Raw genomic sequence first — 6,713 nt, 5'->3', positions numbered from 1 at the left:
TGTATGGTATGGTACTATATGGTACTGTATGGTACTGTATGGCATGGTACTATATGATACTGTATTGTACTGTATGGCATGGTACTATATGATACTGTATGGTACTGTATGGTACTGTATGGAGTATCTAAACACTCTTACCTTCTTAGAGAAACGATGTGTGTGTGTGTGTGTGTGTGTGTGTGTGTGTGTGTGTGTGTGTGTGTGTGTGTGTGTGTGTGTGTGTGTGTGTGTGTGTGTGTGTGTGTGTGTGTGTGTGTGTGTGTGTGTGTGTGTGTGTGTGTTCTTTATCTGTCTGTCTGTCTGTCTGTCTGTCTGTCTGTCTGTGTCTGTCCTGTCTGTCTGTCTGTCTGTCTGTCTGTCTGTCTGTCTGTCTGTCTGTCTGTCTGTCTGTCTGTCTGTCTGTCTGTCTGTCTGTCTGTCTGTCTGTCTGTCTGTCTGTCTGTCTGTCTGTCTGAGTGTGTGTGTGTGAATGTGGAACATCTGTACAGTAGGTAACAGCCAGACAGTTCATCATGATGTCATCCTTCTCCAGTAGATTAGTGACACATGAAGGATCTTCATCACATGCTGTCTGATTCTTAAATGGCACCCTATTCCCTTTATAGTGCACTACTTTAGACCAGGGTCTATAGGGAATAGGGTGCGATTTTGGACACACATATTTATACTGTCTGTTTGGGGAGGGAGGGAGGGAGGGAGGGAGGGAGGGAGGAGGAGGGAGGGAGGAAGGAAGGAAGGAAGGAAGGAAGGAAGGAAGGAAGGAAGGAAGGAAGGAAGGAAGGAAGGAAGGAAGGAAGGAAGGAAGGAAGGAGGGTGGGAGGGAGGGAGGAGGATGCCATGGTGACCTAGGAATGGTGTTGATGCGGTAATACAGGCAGACAGAGCTCAGATGAGACCTGCGGTACAATTAGGTGGATTTGATCGCCCCCTGGTGGTGTGTGTGGGTCAACGTTATCATCTGAGTCGACTGATTCCATCCGTTTTCAGTTCAGACTAAGCTTTGAATTAATCAGCATGGCTCATTTTGGACTTAATACTGCTTTACACACGTTCCAATTGGGACAATAAAGAGTTGGTTTGATATGATTGATAGACTGATTCCTTCATTCATTGATTGTTTTGATTGATTGTCGGTGTGTCTGTCTTTAATAGGATTTGGAGATTCCAAGTCCACCCCAGAAACCCCTCTACCTGCCGACCCCTGGGCAGGAATACCCAGAAGCCTCTACCTGCCGACCCCTGGGCAGGAATACCCAGAAGCCTCTACCTGCCGACCCCCTGGGCAGGAATATCTGCAAAAATATCCAAAAACCTCTATCTGCCGACCAAATGAGCAGGAATTCCCAGAAGCCTTTGCCTGCTAACCCTAACCCTAACTCCCCCGGAAGGAGTGGTCATCTGATCAGTAGTCCCATTGCTGTCGGTGTCCCCATCCCTGTACCTGTCCCCGGTGTCCCCAGGCCGCTGAGACCTATTCCACACCACAACAGGTGCGTCCCAGATACTCTGAACAACACCCAGCATTAGATCAATCAACTTATATATAGTCTCGCTTGACAGACTGTTACTGGCTGGCCAAGGAAGATTTTGGTCAAGCTAGATTTTGTTCAGCGTTCTGAGATGAATCAATTTATTCAGTCATGCCAAGAATACGTTTTCTAACCATTCACTTGTGAATTTCTGGACGTGATACTTAACATGCACTTTTAACATCTATCTCCTTTCCCCCCCCAGATCTGTTCCTAAGCAACCCCCAACACTACCTAAGCCTCGTATGATCGTCCACGCCAAGTTCAGCAGCTGAGAGAAGCTGGACTAAACCTGAAGGGAATTTAAGGACGTTCTTTCCGTGAGACGATAAAAGACATTTCACTTTGCACTATGAAACTCTGAAAAAACCTTAATGATGTGGTGTCTCTGAGTTTTGAATAATGGGGACGGACCGTTGGGCGGTTGGCGTGTCAGCGAGTCAGCCCCCCCCCTGTTGGTGCTCTGATGTCAGAGAGGTGCTATAGGTCTGAGCTCAGGTACACGTATGTAGAGTATTTATGTTTTGTGTATTTATTCATTAGTTATTATTTTTTTATTATTCTACTGTTAGTAGAATTGTATTTGATTTCAATCATGGGGACATTTTACCCCGTTTTGATGGACAGGAAGCAAGGGGAAAGGTCTAACTTAACAAACGCCTGTCTCTGGAGATCTGGGAAGTTGTGAAGACCCTAACGTGGCGTTCAATGACCTAGATTCAGAACAAAGGGGACGACACCTCCAAACATCAGACAGGGAGACTTTCTTCTGCACTTCCTCCGTACAGTATACAGCCACCTGTTGTAAGACAACAGCATCACTGGTAAACCCTGTCGTAGGTCTTCCTCAGTCTTCCCACCTGTTGTAAGACAACAGCATCACTGGTAAACCCTGGTCGTGGAGTCTTCCTCAGTATATACAGCCACCTGTTGTAAGACAACAGCATCACTGGTAAACCCTGTCGTAGGTCTTCCTCCGTACAGTATACAGCCACCTGTTGTAAGACAACAGCATCACTGGTAAACCCTGTCGTAGGTCTTCCTCAGTACAGTATACAGCCACCTGTTGTAAGACAACAGCATCACTGGTAAACCCTGTTGTAGGTCTTCCTCAGTACAGTATACAGCCACCTGTTGTAAGACAACAGCATCACTGGTAAACCCTGTCGTAGGTCTTCCTCAGTACAGTATACAGCCACCTGTTGTAAGACAACAGCATCACTGGTAAACCCTGTCGTAGGTCTTCCTCCGTACAGTATACAGCCACCTGTTGTAAGACAACAGCATCACTGGTAAACCCTGTCGTAGGTCTTCCTCCGTACAGTATACAGCCACCTGTTGTAAGACAACAGCATCACTGGTAAACCCTGTCGTAGGTCTTCCTCCAGTACAGTATACAGCCACCTGTTGTAAGACAACAGCATCACTGGTAAACCCTGTCGTAGGTCTTCCTCCGTACAGTATACAGCCACCTGTTGTAAGACAACAGCATCACTGGTAAACCCTGTCGTAGGTCTTCCTCAGTACAGTATACAGCCACCTGTTGTAAGACAACAGCATCACTGGTAAACCCTGTCGTAGGTCTTCCTCCGTACAGTATACAGCCACCTGTTGTAAGACAACAGCATCACTGGTAAACCCTGTCGTAGGTCTTCCTCCGTACAGTATACAGCCACCTGTTGTAAGACAACAGCATCACTGGTAAACCCTGTCGTAGGTCTTCCTCAGTACAGTATACAGCCACCTGTTGTAAGACAACAGCATCACTGGTAAACCCTGTCGTAGGTCTTCCCTCCATACAGTATACAGCCACCTGTTGTAAGACAACAGCATCACTGGTAAACCCTGTCGAGGTCTTCCTCCGTACAGTATACAGCCACCTGTTGTAAGACAACAGCATCACTGGTAAACCCTGTCGAGGTCTTCCTCCGTACAGTATACAGCCACCTGTTGTAAGACAACAGCATCACTGGTAAACCCTGTCGTAGGTCTTCCTCCGTACAGTATACAGCCACCTGTTGTAAGACAACAGCATCACTGGTAAACCCTGTCGTAGGTCTTCCTCCGTACAGTATACAGCCACCTGTTGTAAGACAACAGCATCACTGGTAAACCCTGTCGTAGGTCTTCCTCCGTACAGTATACAGCCACCTGTTGTAAGACAACAGCATCACTGGTAAACCCTGTCGAGGTCTTCCTCCGTACAGTATACAGCCACCTGTTGTAAGACAACAGCATCACTGGTAAACCCTGTCGTAGGTCTTCCTCCGTACAGTATACAGCCACCTGTTGTAAGACAACAGCATCACTGGTAAACCCTGTCGTAGGTCTTCCTCCGTACAGTATACAGCCACCTGTTGTAAGACAACAGCATCACTGGTAAAAACCCTGTCGTAGGTCTTCCTCCGTCAGTAGGTCAACAGCATCACTCCTCCTTCCGTACAGTATACAGCCACCTGTTGTAAGACAACAGCATCACTGGTAAACCCTGTCGTAGGTCTTCCTCCGTACAGTATACAGCCACCTGTTGTAAGACAACAGCATGGTAAACCCTGTCTAGGTCTTCCTCAAACCCTGTCAACAGCAGGTCTTCCTCCGTACAGTATACAGCCACCTGTTGTAAGACAACAGCATCACTGGTAAACCCTGTCGTAGGTCTTCCTCCGTACAGTATACAGCCACCTGTTGTAAGACAACAGCATCACTGGTAAACCCTGTCGAGGTCTTCCTCCGTACAGTATACAGCCACCTGTTGTAAGACAACAGCATCACTGGTAAACCCTGTCGTAGGTCTTCCTCCGTACAGTATATACAGCCACCTGTTGTAAGACAACAGCATCACTGGTAAACCCTGTCGTAGGTCTTCACTCCGTACAGCATCACTGCAACCCTGTCGTAGGTCACCTCCAGTTGTAAAGACAACAGCATCACTGGTAAAACCCTGTCGAGGTCTTCCTCCGTACAGTATACAGCCACCTGTTGTAAGACAACAGCATCACTGGTAAACCCTGTCGTAGGTCTTCCTCAGTGCTGATACAGCCACCTGTTGTAAGACAACAGCATCGCACTGGTAAACCCTGTCGTAGGTCTTCCTCCGCATAGCAGCCACCAAGCTGTAAGACAACAAAGCATCACTGGTAAACCCTGTCGTAGGTCTTCCTCCGCACAGGCAGCGCCATTGTAAGACAACAGCATCACTGGTAAACCCTGTCGTAGGTCTTCCTCCGTACAGTATACAGCCACCTGTTGTAAGACAACAGCATCACTGGTAAACCCTGTCGTAGGTCTTCCTCCGTACAGTATACAGCCACCTGTTGTAAGACAACAGCATCACTGGTAAACCCTGTCGTAGGTCTTCCTCCGTACAGTATACAGCCACCTGTTGTAAGACAACAGCATCACTGGTAAACCCTGTCGTAGGTCTTCCTCCGTACAGTATACAGCCACCTGTTGTAAGACAACAGCATCACTGGTAAACCCTGTCGTAGGTCTTCCTCCGTACAGTATACAGCCACCTGTTGTAAGACAACAGCATCACTGGTAAACCCTGTCGTAGGTCTTCCTCAGTACAGTATACAGCCACCTGTTGTATACATGTTATTACATGTCCAGAGGTGTTATTACATGTCCAGATGTGTTATTACACAGTCCAGAGGTGTTATTACACAGTCCAGAGGTGTTATTACACAGTCCAGAGGTGTTATTACACAGTCCAGGGGTGTTATTACACAGTCCAGAGGTGTTATTACATGTTATTACACAGTCCAGAGGTGTTATTACATGTTATTACACAGTCCAGAGGTGTTATTACACAGTCCAGAGGTGTTATTACACAGTCCAGAGGTGTTATTACACAGTCCAGAGGTGTTATTACACAGTCCAGAGGTGTTATTACATGTTATTACACAGTCCAGAGGTGTTATTACACAGTCCAGCGGTGTTATTACATGTTATTACACAGTCCAGGGGTGTTATTACAGTCCAGATGTGTTATTACACAGTCCAGAGGTGTTATTACACAGTCCAGATGTGTTATTACACAGTCCAGAGGTGTTATTACATGTTATTACACAGTCCAGAGGTGTTATTACACAGTCCAGATGTGTTATTACACAGTCCAGAGGTGTTATTACACAGTCCAGAGGTGTTATTACATGTTATTACACAGTCCAGAGGTGTTATTACACAGTCCAGAGGTGTTATTACATGTTATTACATGTCCAGAGGTGTTATTACACAGTCCAGATGTGTTATTACACAGTCCAGAGGTGTTATTACACAGTCCAGAGGTGTTATTACACAGTCCAGAGGTGTTATTACACAGTCCAGAGGTGTTATTACACAGTCCAGATGTGTTATTACACAGTCCAGAGGTGTTATTACAGTCCAGAGGTGTTATTACAGTCCAGAGGTGTTATTACAGTCCAGAGGTGTTATTACACAGTCCAGAGGTGTTATTACAGTCCAGATGTGTTATTACACAGTCCAGAGGTGTTATTACACAGTCCAGAGGTGTTATTACACAGTCCAGAGGTGTTATTACACAGTCCAGAGGTGTTATTACACAGTCTTATCCAGAGCGACTTACAAATTGGTGCATTCACCTTATGACATCCAGTGGAACAGTCACTTTACAATAGTGCATCTAAATCTTAAAGGGGGGGGGGTGAGAGGGATTACTTATCCTATCCTAGGTTTTCCTTAAAGAGGTGGGGTTTCAGGTGTCTCCGGAAGGTGGTGATTGACTCCGCTGTCCTGGCGTCGTGAGGGAGTTTGTTCCACCATTGGGGGGCCAGGGCAGCGAACAGTTTTGACTGGGCTGAGCGGGAGCTGTACTTCCTCAGTGGTAGGGAGGCGAGCAGGCCAGAGGTGGATGAACGCAGTGCCCTTGTTTGGGTGTAGGGCCTGATCAGAGCCTGGAGGTACTGAGTAACCTCCGATTACAGTCCAGAGGTGTTATTACACAGTCCAGAGGTGTTATTACACAGTCCAGAGGTGTTATTACACAGTCCAGGGGTGTTATTACACAGTCCAGGGGTGTTATTACAGTCCAGAGGTGTTATTACACAGTCCAGAGGTGTTATTACACAGTCCAGAGGTGTTATTACAGTCCAGAGGTGTTATTACAGTCCAGAGGTGTTATTACACAGTCCAGGGGTGTTATTACACAGTCCAGGAGTG

At 46.7% G+C, this 6,713-nt stretch overlaps 1 long non-coding RNA gene across 1 annotated transcript; it reads left to right on the top strand.

Moving 5' to 3' along the window:
• Window positions 1-1,316: 1,316 nt before the first annotated feature.
• On the top strand, window positions 1,317-2,909 carry LOC124029747. The gene is made up of 3 exons (XR_006837836.1): window positions 1,317-1,493; window positions 1,738-2,372; window positions 2,501-2,909. It is a non-coding gene; the product is annotated as an uncharacterized LOC124029747 (long non-coding RNA).
• The last annotated feature ends 3,804 nt before the right edge of the window (window positions 2,910-6,713 follow it).

Source organism: Oncorhynchus gorbuscha, unplaced genomic scaffold, assembly GCF_021184085.1.
Source record: "Oncorhynchus gorbuscha isolate QuinsamMale2020 ecotype Even-year unplaced genomic scaffold, OgorEven_v1.0 Un_scaffold_7501, whole genome shotgun sequence".
Classification (NCBI taxonomy): domain Eukaryota; kingdom Metazoa; phylum Chordata; class Actinopteri; order Salmoniformes; family Salmonidae; genus Oncorhynchus; species Oncorhynchus gorbuscha.
The sequence above is the reverse complement of the archived record's forward strand: the minus strand, read 5'-3'. Positions and strand labels throughout refer to the sequence as shown.